This window comes from Hypomesus nipponensis, chromosome 23 (assembly GCF_054491055.1).
Source record: "Hypomesus nipponensis isolate SF chromosome 23, ASM5449105v1, whole genome shotgun sequence".
Lineage (NCBI taxonomy): Eukaryota > Metazoa > Chordata > Actinopteri > Osmeriformes > Osmeridae > Hypomesus > Hypomesus nipponensis.
This window is the reverse complement of record NC_140383.1, coordinates 17,247,175-17,264,411: the sequence shown is the minus strand read 5'-3', so window position 1 is coordinate 17,264,411 and position 17,237 is coordinate 17,247,175. Positions and strand designations below refer to the sequence as shown.

General features: G+C 41.1%; 1 protein-coding gene across 4 annotated transcripts in view; it reads left to right on the top strand.

Annotated features, from left to right (window-relative positions):
• Positions 1-17,237, top strand: part of cyp27a1.1 (cytochrome P450, family 27, subfamily A, polypeptide 1.1) — a 165,237-nt gene that overhangs the window by 146,987 nt on the left and 1,013 nt on the right. The window lies entirely within an intron of this gene.

Below are 17,237 nucleotides of genomic sequence, written 5' to 3'. Positions count from 1 at the left end.
TTATCCATTCCAGAAAGCCTTGTATCTTTATGCATTAAGGCGTGGCCTGTAGCGCCACCTATGGGTAATGGTGGGCCATTTGTGGTGTGGTAGTTACTCTTGGCCTATACTATTAATGTTTCAGGATTTTAAAAACTTTTTACCACTGCATATAAAATCGAAAATGCAATACCAACAGGATCCACATGGCTTTGGGTAAAGTGTGGTAGTTACTCTTGGCCTGTACTGTCAATGTGTCAGGATTTGGAGACCTTTTTACTATTGCATACAAAGTAGGAAATGCAATGACACCAAGGTCCTCAAGGGCCTATGCTGATATTCAAGGAATGAGTTGGGGCTTGGTCAGCCCACACAGTCCTGATATGTTGCGTGTATGTCTTGCCAAGCCCGCGCGTGTCAAGGGAAGAATGAGTGTGTGAGAATTTGGAGCATGCGCGGGGAGGAGCAGGGGACACATTTCATTGTAAATTCCACTAGAAATTAGCCAAGCATGCATGTTTCAAAGATTCACCAAAAATCGACCTTTCATCTTAGAGTCAACTTTTTCTCAGATTTGTGTACTAAACATTCTCAAGAGTCTTCATATGAACTTGTTTGACTGGCTTACATGTAAAGCATTGCGAACCATTGAAAAATGTATATTCTTGACAAATTGTAACTGTATAGAAAAATCAATGCTGCAGAATTTCCAATGGGATACCAAATCTGAAATGCAATAACATCAAGATCCACAAGGGCCTTTATTTCAAGCCAAGAAGTGAAGTGCTTTAATCTTCACAAGAAGTGAAGTGCTTTGTGCTTTAAGGCGTGGCCTGTAGCGACACCTATTGGTAATGGTGGGCCATTTGTGGTGTGGTAGTTACTCTTGGCCTATACTATCAATGTTTCAGGATGTTTTTAACTTTTTACCATTGCATACAAAATCTGAAAAATATACCAACAATATCCACATGGGCTTTTGTTAAAGTGTTGTTGTTACTGTTGGCCTTTACTATCAATGTTTCAGGATTTGGAGAACTTTTTACCATGGCAAACAAAATCTGAAATGCAATACCATCAAGATCCACAAGGCCTTTGCAAAAGACCAAGGAATGAGTGGGGGCTTGGTAAGCCCACACTCTCCTGAAATGTTGCGTGTGCGTCTTGCCAAGCCCGCGCGTGTGTCAAGGGAAGACCTATGGGTAATAGTGGGCCATTTGTGGTGTGGTAGTTACTCTTGGTCTATACTATCAATGTTTCAGGATTTTTATAACTTTTTACCATTGTATACAAAATCGGAAAAGCAATACCAACAAGATCCACATGGGCTTTTTGTTAAACTGTTTCTTTGCCTATACTATCTATGTTTCAGGATTTTGAGACCTTTTTACCATTGCATACAAAATCGGAAATGCAATACCATCAAGATCCACATGGGCCTTTTTTCAAGCCAATACGTGAAGGGAGGGGGCTTGGTGAACCTATCCATTCCAGAAAGCCTTGTATCTTTGTGCTTTTGGGCGTGGCCTATAGCGCCACCTATGGGTAATGGTGGGCCATTTGAGGTGTGGTATTTACTCTTGGTCTATACTATCAATGTTTCAGGATTTGAGACCTTTTTACCATTGCATACAAAATCGGAAATGCAATACCATCAAGAGCCACATGGGCCTTTGCTAAAGACCAAGGAATGAGTGGGGGCTTGGTCAGCCCACACTCTCCTGAAATGTTGCGTGTGCGTCTTGGCCGCGCGTGTGTCAAGGGAAGGCTGAGTGTGTGTGAGATTTTGGAGCACGCGCGGGGAGGAGCAGGGGAGACATTCATTGGAAATTTGCCTAGAAATTAGCCAAGCAAGCATGTTTCAAATATTCACCAAAAATCGACCTTTCATCTTACAGTCAACTTTTTCACAGATTTGTGTTATGAACATTCTCAAGAGTCTTCATATGAACTTGTGATTGAATCAGAGTATCAGTTTTTGACTGGCTGATGTGTAAAGCATTATTTTAGCGTTAGCGATAAGTTCAATTTGCTTTATATCAATCATTTTTAGAGATATGAATTTGCCTTTGCACATGGTAACATGTTGTAGTGTCTTCCTCCGATCTACCAAGTTTAGTGTTGATATCTCAAAGATTTGCTGAGACATGACTTCACATCCTGTTTGGCGGCTTTTCTGATGAATTTGATTGGCTGTACCGGACAGACGGTTATGAGGATCAAAATTCCTTTGATAACTTTTGTGAGGCTTGGTCTGAAGATCATCTCTGGTGATTTTGAAGAAGATATGACAAAAATTGTAGGAGGAGTAGGCTTTCAAAGGTTTTTGATAAAACCGGAAATGGCGGGAAATCTATATAACCGGAAATTAACGCCATGGTGTGCGTTGAACTCGGCTTGATCCAGGGAATCCAATGGTACCTCATTTTTGAAAATGAGTCATACGGTTCAAAAGTTGCGTGTGTAAACACAAGTCCAACTTTGACCCATTGGTGGCGCTAGAGTGGTCTAATGGGAGACATGAAACTTGGTGTAGGTATAGAAGAAACTGTCCTTAATGAGTGTGCCAAATTTCACAAAAAGTTGTCGATGGGGTCTAGGGGCTGCCATTGACTCCCATGGTACAAGAATTACAAATAATAAAACCACCAATAACAATAGGTTTCCTCCTTACGGAGGAATCCTAAATATAACTGCAAGCAGTAATGGCGGATTCCTCCAAACACTGCGAACCATTGAAAAATGTTTATTTTTGACAAATTGTAACTGTATAGAAAAATGTATGCTGCAGAATTACCAATGGCATACCAAATCTGAAATGCAATACCATCAAGATCCACAAGGGCCTTTATTTCAAGCCAGTAAGTGAAGGAAGGGGGCTTGGTGAGCTTATCCATTCCAGAAAGCCTTGTATCTTTATGCATTAAGGCGTGGCCTGTAGCGCCACCTATGGGTAATGGTGGGCCATTTGTGGTGTGGTAGTTACTCTTGGCCTATACTATTAATGTTTCAGGATTTTAAAAACTTTTTACCATTGCATATAAAATCGGAAATGCAATACCAACAGGATCCACATGGGCTTTGGGTAAAGTGTGGTAGTTACTCTTGGCCTGTACTGTCAATGTGTCAGGATTTGGAGACCTTTTTACTATTGCATACAAAGTAGGAAATGCAATGACACCAAGGTCCTCAAGGGCCTATGCTGATATTCAAGGAATGAGTGGGGGCTTGGTCAGCCCACACAGTCCTGATATGTTGCGTGTGTGTCTTGCCAAGCCCGCGCGTGTCAAGGGAAGAATGAGTGTCTGAGAATTTGGAGCATGCGCGGGGAGGAGCAGGGGACACATTTCATTGTAAATTTCCCTAGAAATTAGCCAAGCATGCATGTTTCAAAGATTCACCAAAAATCGACCTTTCATCTTAGAGTCAACTTTTTCTCAGATTTGTGTACTAAACATTCTCAAGAGTCTTCATATGAACTTGTTTGACTGGCTTACGTGTAAAGCATTGCGAACCATTGAAAAATGTATATTCTTGACAAATTGTAACTGTATAGAAAAATCAATGCTGCAGAATTTCCAATGGGATACCAAATCTGAAATGCAATAACATCAACATCCACAAGGGCCTTTATTTCAAGCCAAGAAGTGAAGCGCTTTAATCTTCACAAGAAGTGAAGTGCTTTGTGCTTTAGGGCGTGGCCTGTAGCGACACCTATTGGTAATGGTGGGCCATTTGTGGTGTGGTAGTTACTCTTGGCCTATACTATCAATGTTTCAGGATGTTTTTAACTTTTTACCATTGCATACAAAATCGGAAATGCAATACCAACAAGATCCACATGGGCTTTTGTTAAAGTGTTGTTGTTACTCTTGGCCTTTACTATCAATGTTTCAGGATTTGGAGAACTTTTTACCATGGCAAACAAAATCTGAAATGCAATACCATCAAGATCCACATGGCCTTTGCAAAAGACCAAGGAACACTCTCCTGAAATGTTGCGTGTGCGTCTTGCCAAGCCCGCGCGTGTGTCAAGGGAAGACCTATGGGTAATAGTGGGCCATTTGTGGTGTGGTAGTTACTCTTGGTCTATACTATCAATGTTTCAGGATTTTTATAACTTTTTACCATTGTATACAAAATCGGAAAAGCAATACCAACAAGATCCACATGGGCTTTTTGTTAAAGTGTTTCTTTGCCTATACTATCTATGTTTCAGGATTTTGAGACCTTTTTACCATTGCATACAAAATCGGAAATGCAATACCATCAAGAGCCACATGGGCCTTTTTTTCAAGCCAATAAGTGAAGGGAGGGGGCTTGGTGAGCCTATCCATTCCAGAAAGCCTTGTATATTTGTGCTTTTTGGCGTGGCCTGTAGCGCCACCTATGGGTAATGGTGGGCCATTTGTGGTGTGGTAGTTACTCTTGGTCTATACTATCAATGTTTCAGGATTTTTATAACTTTTTACCATTGCATACAAAATCGGAAATGCAATACCAACAAGATCCACATGGGCTTTTGTTAAAGTGTTTCTCGGCCTACACTATCAATGTTTCAGGATTTGAGACCTTTTTACCATTGCATACAAAATCGGAAATGCAATACCATCAAGAGCCACATGGGCCTTTGCTAAACACCAAGGAATGAGTGGGGGCTTGGTCAGCCCACACTCTCCTGAAATGTTGCGTGTGCGTCTTGGCCGCGCGTGTGTCAAGGGAAGGCTGAGTGTGTGTGAGATTTTGGAGCACGCGCGGGGAGGAGCAAGGGAGACATTCATTGGAAATTTGCCTAGAAATTAGCCAAGCAAGCATGTTTCAAATATTCACCAAAAATCGACCTTTCATCTTACAGTCAACTTTTTCACAGATTTGTGTTATGAACATTCTCAAGAGTTTTCATATGAACTTGTGATTGAATCAGAGTATCAGTTTTTGAATGGCTGATGTGTAAAGCATAATTTTAGCGTTAGCGATAAGTTCAATTTGCTTTATATCAATCATTTTTTGAGATATGAATTTGCCTTTGCACATGGTAACATGTTGTAGTGTCTTCCTCCGATCTACCAAGTTTAGTGTTGATATCTCAAAGATTTGCTGAGACATGACTTCACATCCTGTTTGGCGGCTTTTCTGATGAATTTGATTGGCTGTACCGGACAGACGGTTATGAGGATCAAAATTCCTTTGATAACTTTTGTGAGGCTTGGTCTGAAGATCATCTCTGGTGATTTTGAAGAAGATATGACAAAAATTGTAGGAGGAGTAGGCTTTCAAAGGTTTTTGATAAAACCGGAAATGGCGGGAAATCTATATAACCGGAAATTAACGCCATGGTGTGCGTTGAACTCGGCTTGATCCAGGGAATCCAATGGTACCTCATTTTTGAAAATGAGTCATACGGTTCAAAAGTTGCGTGTGTAAACACAAGTCCAACTTTGACCCATTGGTGGCGCTAGAGTGGTCTAATGGGAGACATGAAACTTGGTGTAGGTATAGAAGAAACTGTCCTTAATGAGTGTGCCAAATTTCACAAAAAGTTGTCGATGGGGTCTAGGGGCTGCCATTGACTCCCATGGTACAAGAATTACAAATAATAAAACCACCAATAACAAAAGGTTTCCTCCTTACGGAGGAATCCTAATAATAAAACCACCAATAACAATAGGTTTCCTCCTTACGGAGGAATCCTAATAATAAATATAACTGCAAGCAGTAATGGCGGATTCCTCCAAACACTGCAAACCATTGAACAATGTTTATTCTTGACAAATTGTAACTGTATAGAAGAATGTATGCTGCAGAATTACCAATGGCATACCAAATCTGAAATGCAATACCATCAAGATCCACAAGGGCCTTTATTTCAAGCCAGTAAGTGAAGGAAGGGGGCTTGGTGAGCTTATCCATTCCAGAAAGCCTTGTATCTTTATGCATTAAGGCGTGGCCTGTAGCGCCACCTATGGGTAATGGTGGGCCATTTGTGGTGTGGTAGTTACTCTTGGCCTATACTATTAATGTTTCAGGATTTTAAAAACTTTTTACCACTGCATATAAAATCGAAAATGCAATACCAACAGGATCCACATGGGCTTTGGGTAAAGTGTGGTAGTTACTCTTGGCCTGTACTGTCAATGTGTCAGGATTTGGAGACCTTTTTACTATTGCATACAAAGTAGGAAATGCAATGACACCAAGGTCCTCAAGGGCCTATGCTGATATTCAAGGAATGAGTTGGGGCTTGGTCAGCCCACACAGTCCTGATATGTTGCGTGTATGTCTTGCCAAGCCCGCGCGTGTCAAGGGAAGAATGAGTGTGTGAGAATTTGGAGCATGCGCGGGGAGGAGCAGGGGACACATTTCATTGTAAATTTCCCTAGAAATTAGCCAAGCATGCATGTTTCAAAGATTCACCAAAAATCGACCTTTCATCTTAGAGTCAACTTTTTCTCAGATTTGTGTACTAAACATTCTCAAGAGTCTTCATATGAACTTGTTTGACTGGCTTACATGTAAAGCATTGCGAACCATTGAAAAATGTATATTCTTGACAAATTGTAACTGTATAGAAAAATCAATGCTGCAGAATTTCCAATGGGATACCAAATCTGAAATGCAATAACATCAAGATCCACAAGGGCCTTTATTTCAAGCCAAGAAGTGAAGTGCTTTAATCTTCACAAGAAGTGAAGTGCTTTGTGCTTTAAGGCGTGGCCTGTAGCGACACCTATTGGTAATGGTGGGCCATTTGTGGTGTGGTAGTTACTCTTGGCCTATACTATCAATGTTTCAGGATGTTTTTAACTTTTTACCATTGCATACAAAATCTGAAAAATATACCAACAATATCCACATGGGCTTTTGTTAAAGTGTTGTTGTTACTGTTGGCCTTTACTATCAATGTTTCAGGATTTGGATAACTTTTTACCATGGCAAACAAAATCTGAAATGCAATACCATCAAGATCCACATGGCCTTTGCAAAAGACCAAGGAACACTCTCCTGAAATGTTGCGTGTGCGTCTTGCCAAGCCCGCGCGTGTGTCAAGGGAAGACCTATGGGTAATAGTGGGCCATTTGTGGTGTGGTAGTTACTCTTGGTCTATACTATCAATGTTTCAGGATTTTTATAACTTTTTACCATTGTATACAAAATCGGAAAAGCAATACCAACAAGATCCACATGGGCTTTTTGTTAAACTGTTTCTTTGCCTATACTATCTATGTTTCAGGATTTTGAGACCTTTTTACCATTGCATACAAAATCGGAAATGCAATACCATCAAGATCCACATGGGCCTTTTTTCAAGCCAATACGTGAAGGGAGGGGGCTTGGTGAACCTATCCATTCCAGAAAGCCTTGTATCTTTGTGCTTTTGGGCGTGGCCTATAGCGCCACCTATGGGTAATGGTGGGCCATTTGAAGTGTGGTATTTACTCTTGGTCTATACTATCAATGTTTCAGGATTTGAGACCTTTTTACCATTGCATACAAAATCGGAAATGCAATACCATCAAGAGCCACATGGGCCTTTGCTAAAGACCAAGGAATGAGTGGGGGCTTGGTCAGCCCACACTCTCCTGAAATGTTGCGTGTGCGTCTTGGCCGCGCGTGTGTCAAGGGAAGGCTGAGTGTGTGTGAGATTTTGGAGCACGCGCGGGGAGGAGCAGGGGAGACATTCATTGGAAATTTGCCTAGAAATTAGCCAAGCAAGCATGTTTCAAATATTCACCAAAAATCGACCTTTCATCTTACAGTCAACTTTTTCACAGATTTGTGTTATGAACATTCTCAAGAGTCTTCATATGAACTTGTGATTGAATCAGAGTATCAGTTTTTGACTGGCTGATGTGTAAAGCATTATTTTAGCGGTAGCGATAAGTTCAATTTGATTTATATCAATCATTTTTAGAGATATGAATTTGCCTTTGCACATGGTAATATGTTGTAGTGTCTTCCTCCGATCTACCAAGTTTAGTGTTGATATCTCAAAGATTTGCTGAGACATGACTTCACATCCTGTTTGGCGGCTTTTCTGATGAATTTGATTGGCTGTACCGGACAGACGGTTATGAGGATCAAAATTCCTTTGATAACTTTTGTGAGGCTTGGTTTGAAGATCATCTCTGGTGATTTTGAAGAATATATGACAAAAATTGTAGGAGGAGTAGGCTTTCAAAGGTTTTTGATAAAACCGGAAATGGCGGGAAATCTATATAACCGGAAATTAACGCCATGGTGTGCGTTGAACTCGGCTTGATCCAGGGAATCCAATGGTACCTCATTTTTGAAAATTAGTCATACGGTTCAAAAGTTGCGTGTGTAAACACAAGTCCAACTTTGACCCATTGGTGGCGCTAGAGTGGTCTAATGGGAGACATGAAACTTGGTGTAGGTATAGAAGAAACTGTCCTTAATGAGTGTGCCAAATTTCACAAAAAGTTGTCGATGGGGTCTAGGGGCTGCCATTGACTCCCATGGTACAAGAATTACAAATAATAAAACCACCAATAACAATAGGTTTCCTCCTTACGGAGGAATCCTAAATATAACTGCAAGCAGTAATGGCGGATTCCTCCAAACACTGCGAACCATTGAAAAATGTTTATTCTTGACAAATTGTAACTGTATAGAAAAATGTATGCTGCAGAATTACCAATGGCATACCAAATCTGAAATGCAATACCATCAAGATCCACAAGGGCCTTAATTTCAAGCCAGTAAGTGAAGGAAGGGGGCTTGGTGAGCTTATCCATTCCAGAAAGCCTTGTATCTTTATGCATTAAGGCGTGGCCTGTAGCGCCACCTATGGGTAATGGTGGGCCATTTGTGGTGTGGTAGTTACTCTTGGCCTATACTATTAATGTTTCAGGATTTTAAAAACTTTTTACCATTGCATATAAAATCGGAAATGCAATACCAACAGGATCCACATGGGCTTTGGGTAAAGTGTGGTAGTTACTCTTGGCCTGTACTGTCAATGTGTCAGGATCTGGAGACCTTTTTACTATTTCATACAAAGTAGGAAATGCAATGACACCAAGGTCCTCAAGGGCCTATGCTGATATTCAAGGAATGAGTGGGGGCTTGGTCAGCCCACACAGTCCTGATATATTGCGTGTGTGTCTTGCCAAGCCCGCGCGTGTCAAGGGAAGAATGAGTGTGTGAGAATTTGGAGCATGCGCGGGGAGGAGCGGGGGACACATTTCATTGTAAATTTCCCTAGAAATTAGCCAAGCATGCATGTTTCAAAGATTCACCAAAAATCGACCTTTCATCTTAGAGTCAACTTTTTCTCAGATTTGTGTACTAAACATTCTCAAGAGTCTTCATATGAACTTGTTTGACTGGCTTACGTGTAAAGCATTGCGAACCATTGAAAAATGTATATTCTTGACAAATTGTAACTGTATAGAAAAATCAATGCTGCAGAATTTCTAATGGGATACCAAATCTGAAATGCAATAACATCAAGATCCACAAGGGCCTTTATTTCAAGCCAAGAAGTGAAGTGCTTTAATCTTCACAAGAAGTGAAGTGCTTTGTGCTTTAGGGCGTGGCCTGTAGCGACACCTATTGGTAATGGTGGGCCATTTGTGGTGTGGTAGTTACTCTTGGCCTATACTATCAATGTTTCAGGATGTTTTTAACTTTTTACCATTGCATAAAAAATCGGAAATGCAATACCAACAAGATCCACATGGGCTTTTGTTAAAGTGTTGTTGTTACTGTTGGCCTTTACTATCAATGTTTCAGGATTTGGAGAACTTTTTACCATGGCAAACAAAATCTGAAATGCAATACCATCAAGATCCACAAGGCCTTTGCAAAAGACCAAGGAATGAGTGGGGGCTTGGTAAGCCCACACTCTCCTGAAATGTTGCGTGTGCGTCTTGCCAAGCACACTCTGATTCAATCACAAGTTCATATGAAGACTCTTGAGAATGTTCGCGTGTGTCAAGGGAAGACCTATGGGTAATAGTGGGCCATTTGTGGTGTGGTAGTTACTCTTGGTATATACTATCAATGTTTCAGGATTTTTATAACTTTTTACCATTGTATACAAAATCGGAAAAGCAATACCAACAAGATCCACATGGGCTTTTTGTTAAAGTTTTTATTTGCCTATACTATCTATGTTTCAGGATTTTGAGACCTTTTTACCATTGCATACAAAATCGGAAATGCAATACCATCAAGAGCCACATGGGCCTTTTTTTCAAGCCAATAAGTGAAGGGAGGGGGCTTGGTGAGCCTATCCATTCCAGAAAGCCTTGTATCTTTGTGCTTTTGGGCGTGGCCTGTAGCGCCACCTATGGGTAATGGTGGGCCATTTGTGGTGTGGTAGTTACTCTTGGTCTATACTATCAATGTTTCAGGATTTTTATAACTTTTTACCATTGCATACAAAATCGGAAATGCAATACCAACAAGATCCACATGGGCTTTTGTTAAAGTGTTTCTCGGCCTACACTATCAATGTTTCAGGATTTGAGACCTTTTTACCATCGCATACAAAATCGGAAATGCAATACCATCAAGAGCCACATGGGCCTTTGCTAAAGACCAAGGAATGAGTGGGGGCTTGGTAAGCCCACACTCTCCTGAAATGTTGCGTGTGCGTCTTGCCAAGCACACTCTGATTCAATCACAAGTTCATATGAAGACTCTTGAGAATGTTCGCGTGTGTCAAGGGAAGACCTATGGGTAATAGTGGGCCATTTGTGGTGTGGTAGTTACTCTTGGTATATACTATCAATGTTTCAGGATTTTTATAACTTTTTACCATTGTATACAAAATCGGAAAAGCAATACCAACAAGATCCACATGGGCTTTTTGTAAAAGTGTTTCTTTGCCTATACTATCTATGTTTCAGGATTTTGAGACCTTTTTACCATTGCATACAAAATCGGAAATGCAATACCATCAAGATCCACATGGGCCTTTTTTTCAAGCCAATAAGTGAAGGGAGGGGGCTTGGTGAGCCTATCCATTCCAGAAAGCCTTGTATCTTTGTGCTTTTGGGCGTGGCCTGTAGAGCCACCTTTGGGTAATGGTGGGCCATTTGTGGTGTGGTAGTTACTCTTGGTCTATACTATCAATGTTTCAGGATTTTTATAACTTTTTACCATTGCATACAAAATCGGAAATGCAATACCAACAAGATCCACATGGGCTTTTGTTAAAGTGTTTCTCGGCCTACACTATCAATGTTTCAGGATTTGAGACCTTTTTACCATTGCATACAAAATCGGAAATGCAATACCATCAAGAGCCACATGGGCCTTTGCTAAAGACCAAGGAATGAGTGGGGGCTTGGTCAGCCCACACTCTCCTGAAATGTTGCGTGTGCGTCTTGGCCGCGCGTGTGTCAAGGGAAGGCTGAGTGTGTGTGAGATTTTGGAGCACGCGCGGGGAGGAGCAGGGGAGACATTCATTGGAAATTTGCCTAGAAATTAGCCAAGCAAGCATGTTTCAAATATTCACCAAAAATCGACCTTTCATCTTACAGTCAACTTTTTCACAGATTTGTGTTATGAACATTCTCAAGAGTCTTCATATGAACTTGTGATTGAATCAGAGTATCAGTTTTTGACTGGCTGATGTGTAAAGCATTATTTTAGCGGTAGCGATAAGTTCAATTTGCTTTACATCAATCATTTTTAGAGATATGAATTTGCCTTTGCACATGGTAACATGTTGTAGTGTCTTCCATTGATATACCAAGTTTAGTGTTGATATCTCAAAGATTTGCTGAGACATGACTTCACATCCTGTTTGGTGGCTTTTCTGATGAATTTGATTGGCTGTACCGGACAAACGGTTGTGAGGATCAAAATTCTTTTCGATAACTTTTGTGAGGCTCGGTCTGAAGGTCATCTCTGGTAACTTTGAAGAAGATTTGACAAGAATTGTAGGAGGAGTAGGCTTTCAAAGGTTTTTGATAAAACCGGAAATAGCGGAAAATCTATATAACCGGAAATTGACGCCATGGTGTGCGTTGAACTCGGCTTGATCCAGGGAATCCAATGGTACCTCATTTTTGAAAATTGGTCATACGGTTCAAAAGTTGCGTGTGTAAACACAAGTCCAACTTTGACCCGTTGGTGGCGCTAGAGTGGTCTAATGGGAGACCTGAAACTTGGTGTAGGTATAGAATGACCTGTCCTTAATGAGTGTGCCAAATTTTACAAAAAGTTGTCGAAGGGGTCTAGGGGCTGCCATTGACTCCCATGGCACTAGAATAAAAAAAAAAAGAAATATAACTGCAAGCAGTAATGGCGGATTCCTCCAAACACTGCAAACCATTGAACAATGTTTATTCTTGACAAATTGTAACTGTATAGAAGAATGTATGCTGCAGAATTACCAATGGCATACCAAATCTGAAATGCAATACCATCAAGATCCACAAGGGCCTTTATTTCAAGCCAGTAAGTGAAGGAAGGGGGCTTGGTGAGCTTATCCATTCCAGAAAGCCTTGTATCTTTATGCATTAAGGCGTGGCCTGTAGCGCCACCTATGGGTAATGGTGGGCCATTTGTGGTGTGGTAGTTACTCTTGGCCTATACTATTAATGTTTCAGGATTTTAAAAACTTTTTACCACTGCATATAAAATCGAAAATGCAATACCAACAGGATCCACATGGGCTTTGGGTAAAGTGTGGTAGTTACTCTTGGCCTGTACTGTCAATGTGTCAGGATTTGGAGACCTTTTTACTATTGCATACAAAGTAGGAAATGCAATGACACCAAGGTCCTCAAGGGCCTATGCTGATATTCAAGGAATGAGTTGGGGCTTGGTCAGCCCACACAGTCTTGATATGTTGCGTGTATGTCTTGCCAAGCCCGCGCGTGTCAAGGGAAGAATGAGTGTGTGAGAATTTGGAGCATGCGCGGGGAGGAGCAGGGGACACATTTCATTGTAAATTTCCCTAGAAATTAGCCAACCCTAACCCTATGGGCCTTTTTTCAAGCCAATACGTGAAGGGAGGGGGCTTGGTGAACCTATCCATTCCAGAAAGCCTTGTATCTTTGTGCTTTTGGGCGTGGCCTATAGCGCCACCTATGGGTAATGGTGGGCCATTTGAGGTGTGGTATTTACTCTTGGTCTATACTATCAATGTTTCAGGATTTGAGACCTTTTTACCATTGCATACAAAATCGGAAATGCAATACCATCAAGAGCCACATGGGCCTTTGCTAAAGACCAAGGAATGAGTGGGGGCTTGGTCAGCCCACACTCTCCTGAAATGTTGCGTGTGCGTCTTGGCCGCGCGTGTGTCAAGGGAAGGCTGAGTGTGTGTGAGATTTTGGAGCACGCGCGGGGAGGAGCAGGGGAGACATTCATTGGAAATTTGCCTAGAAATTAGCCAAGCAAGCATGTTTCAAATATTCACCAGAAATAGACCTTTCATCTTACAGTCAACTTTTTCACAGATTTGTGTTATGAACATTCTCAAGAGTCTTCATATGAACTTGTGATTGAATCAGAGTATCAGTTTTTGACTGGCTGATGTGCAAAGCATTATTTTAGCGTTAGCGATAAGTTCAATTTGATTTATATCAATCATTTTTAGAGATATGAATTTGCCTTTGCACATGGTAATATGTTGTAGTGTCTTCCTCCGATCTACCAAGTTTAGTGTTGATATCTCAAAGATTTGCTGAGACATGACTTCACATCCTGTTTGGCGGCTTTTCTGATGAATTTGATTGGCTGTACCGGACAGACGGTTATGAGGATCAAAATTCCTTTGATAACTTTTGTGAGGCTTGGTTTGAAGATCATCTCTGGTGATTTTGAAGAAGATATGACAAAAATTGTAGGAGGAGTAGGCTTTCAAAGGTTTTTGATAAAACCGGAAATGGCGGGAAATCTATATAACCGGAAATTAACGCCATGGTGTGCGTTGAACTCGGCTTGATCCAGGGAATCCAATGGTACCTCATTTTTGAAAATGAGTCATACGGTTCAAAAGTTGCGTGTGTAAACACAAGTCCAACTTTGACCCATTGGTGGCGCTAGAGTGGTCTAATGGGAGACATGAAACTTGGTGTAGGTATAGAAGAAACTGTCCTTAATGAGTGTGCCAAATTTCACAAAAAGTTGTCGATGGGGTCTAGGGGCTGCCATTGACTCCCATGGTACAAGAATTACAAATAATAAAACCACCAATAACAATAGGTTTCCTCCTTACGGAGGAATCCTAAATATAACTGCAAGCAGTAATGGCGGATTCCTCCAAACACTGCAAACCATTGAACAATGTTTATTCTTGACAAATTGTAACTGTATAGAAGAATGTATGCTGCAGAATTACCAATGGCATACCAAATCTGAAATGCAATACCATCAAGATCCACAAGGGCCTTTATTTCAAGCCAGTAAGTGAAGGAAGGGGGCTTGGTGAGCTTATCCATTCCAGAAAGCCTTGTATCTTTATGCATTAAGGCGTGGCCTGTAGCGCCACCTATGGGTAATGGTGGGCCATTTGTGGTGTGGTAGTTACTCTTGGCCTATACTATTAATGTTTCAGGATTTTAAAAACTTTTTACCACTGCATATAAAATCGAAAATGCAATACCAACAGGATCCACATGGGCTTTGGGTAAAGTGTGGTAGTTACTCTTGGCCGGTACTGTCAATGTGTCAGGATTTGGAGACCTTTTTACTATTGCATACAAAGTAGGAAATGCAATGACACCAAGGTCCTCAAGGGCCTATGCTGATATTCAAGTAATGAGTTGGGGCTTGGTCAGCCCACACAGTCCTGATATGTTGCGTGTATGTCTTGCCAAGCCCGCGCGTGTCAAGGGAAGAATGAGTGTGTGAGAATTTGGAGCATGCGCGGGGAGGAGCAGGGGACACATTTCATTGTAAATTTCCCTAGAAATTAGCCAAGCATGCATGTTTCAAAGATTCACCAAAAATCGACCTTTCATCTTAGAGTCAACTTTTTCTCAGATTTGTGTACTAAACATTCTCAAGAGTCTTCATATGAACTTGTTTGACTGGCTTACATGTAAAGCATTGCGAACCATTGAAAAATGTATATTCTTGACAAATTGTAACTGTATAGAAAAATCAATGCTGCAGAATTTCCAATGGGATACCAAATTTGAAATGCAATAACATCAAGATCCACAAGGGCCTTTATTTCAAGCCAAGAAGTGAAGTGCTTTAATCTTCACAAGAAGTGAAGTGCTTTGTGCTTTAAGGCGTGGCCTGTAGCGACACCTATTGGTAATGGTGGGCCATTTGTGGTGTGGTAGTTACTCTTGGCCTATACTATCAATGTTTCAGGATGTTTTTAACTTTTTACCATTGCATACAAAATCGGAAAAAAATACCAACAATATCCACATGGGCTTTTGTTAAAGTGTTGTTGTTACTGTTGGCCTTTACTATCAATGTTTCAGGATTTGGAGAACTTTTTACCATGGCAAACAAAATCTGAAATGCAATACCATCAAGATCCACAAGGCCTTTGCAAAAGACCAAGGAATGAGTGGGGGCTTGGTAAGCCCACACTCTCCTGAAATGTTGCGTGTGCGTCTTGCCAAGCCCGCGCGTGTGTCAAGGGAAGACCTATGGGTAATAGTGGGCCATTTGTGGTGTGGTAGTTACTCTTGGTCTATACTATCAATGTTTCAATATTTTTATAACTTTTTACCATTGTATACAAAATCGGAAAAGCAATACCAACAAGATCCACATGGGCTTTTTGTTAAACTGTGTCTTTGCCTATACTATCAATGTTTCAGGATTTGAGACCTTTTTACCATTGCATACAAAATCGGAAATGCAATACCATCAAGAGCCACATGGGCCTTTGCTAAAGACCAAGGAATGAGTGGGGGCTTGGTCAGCCCACACTCTCCTGAAATGTTGCGTGTGCGTCTTGGCCGCGCGTGTGTCAAGGGAAGGCTGAGTGTGTGTGAGATTTTGGAGCACGCGCGGGGAGGAGCAGGGGAGACATTCATTGGAAATTTGCCTAGAAATTAGCCAAGCAAGCATGTTTCAAATATTCACCAAAAATCGACCTTTCATCTTACAGTCAACTTTTTCACAGATTTGTGTTATGAACATTCTCAAGAGTCTTCATATGAACTTGTGATTGAATCAGAGTATCAGTTTTTGACTGGCTGATGTGCAAAGCATTATTTTAGCGTTAGCGATAAGTTCAATTTGATTTATATCAATCATTTTTAGAGATATGAATTTGCCTTTGCACATGGTAATATGTTGTAGTGTCTTCCTCCGATCTACCAAGTTTAGTGTTGATATCTCAAAGATTTGCTGAGACATGACTTCACATCCTGTTTGGCGGCTTTTCTGATGAATTTGATTGGCTGTACCGGACAGACGGTTATGAGGATCAAAATTCCTTTGATAACTTTTGTGAGGCTTGGTTTGAAGATCATCTCTGGTGATTTTGAAGAATATATGACAAAAATTGTAGGAGGAGTAAGCTTTCAAAGGTTTTTGATAAAACCGGAAATGGCGGGAAATCTATATAACCGGAAATTAACGCCATGGTGTGCGTTGAACTCGGCTTGATCCAGGGAATCCAATGGTACCTCATTTTTGAAAATGAGTCATACGGTTCAAAAGTTGCGTGTGTAAACACAAGTCCAACTTTGACCCATTGGTGGCGCTAGAGTGGTCTAATGGGAGACATGAAACTTGGTGTAGGTATAGAAGAAACTGTCCTTAATGAGTGTGCCAAATTTCACAAAAAGTTGTCGATGGGGTCTAGGGGCTGCCATTGACTCCCATGGTACAAGAATTACAAATAATAAAACCACCAATAACAATAGGTTTCCTCCTTACGGAGGAATCCTAACAATAGGTTTCCTCCTTACGGAGGAATCCTAATAATACCACCAATAACAATAGGGTTCCCTCCTACCGGAGGAACCCTAATAATACTAACAATAACAATAGGTGCCTCGCAGCTTCGCTGCTTGGCCCCTAATAATAAGAAAAGGTAGAATCACTTATGTGGCTTCGCCGCTTCGCGGCTCGGCCACCAATAATAATAAGAAAAGGTAGAATCACTTATGTGGCTTCGCCACTTCGCGGCTTGGCCACCAAAAAGGTAGAATCACTTATGTGGCTTCGCCGCTTCGCGGCTTGGCCACCAATAAGAAAAGGTAGAATCACATATGTGGCTTCGCGGCTTGGCCACCAAATATACAGAAATATCGGTTGTAAAATGTAATTTAAATACGGACCCCTGCAACCAAAAC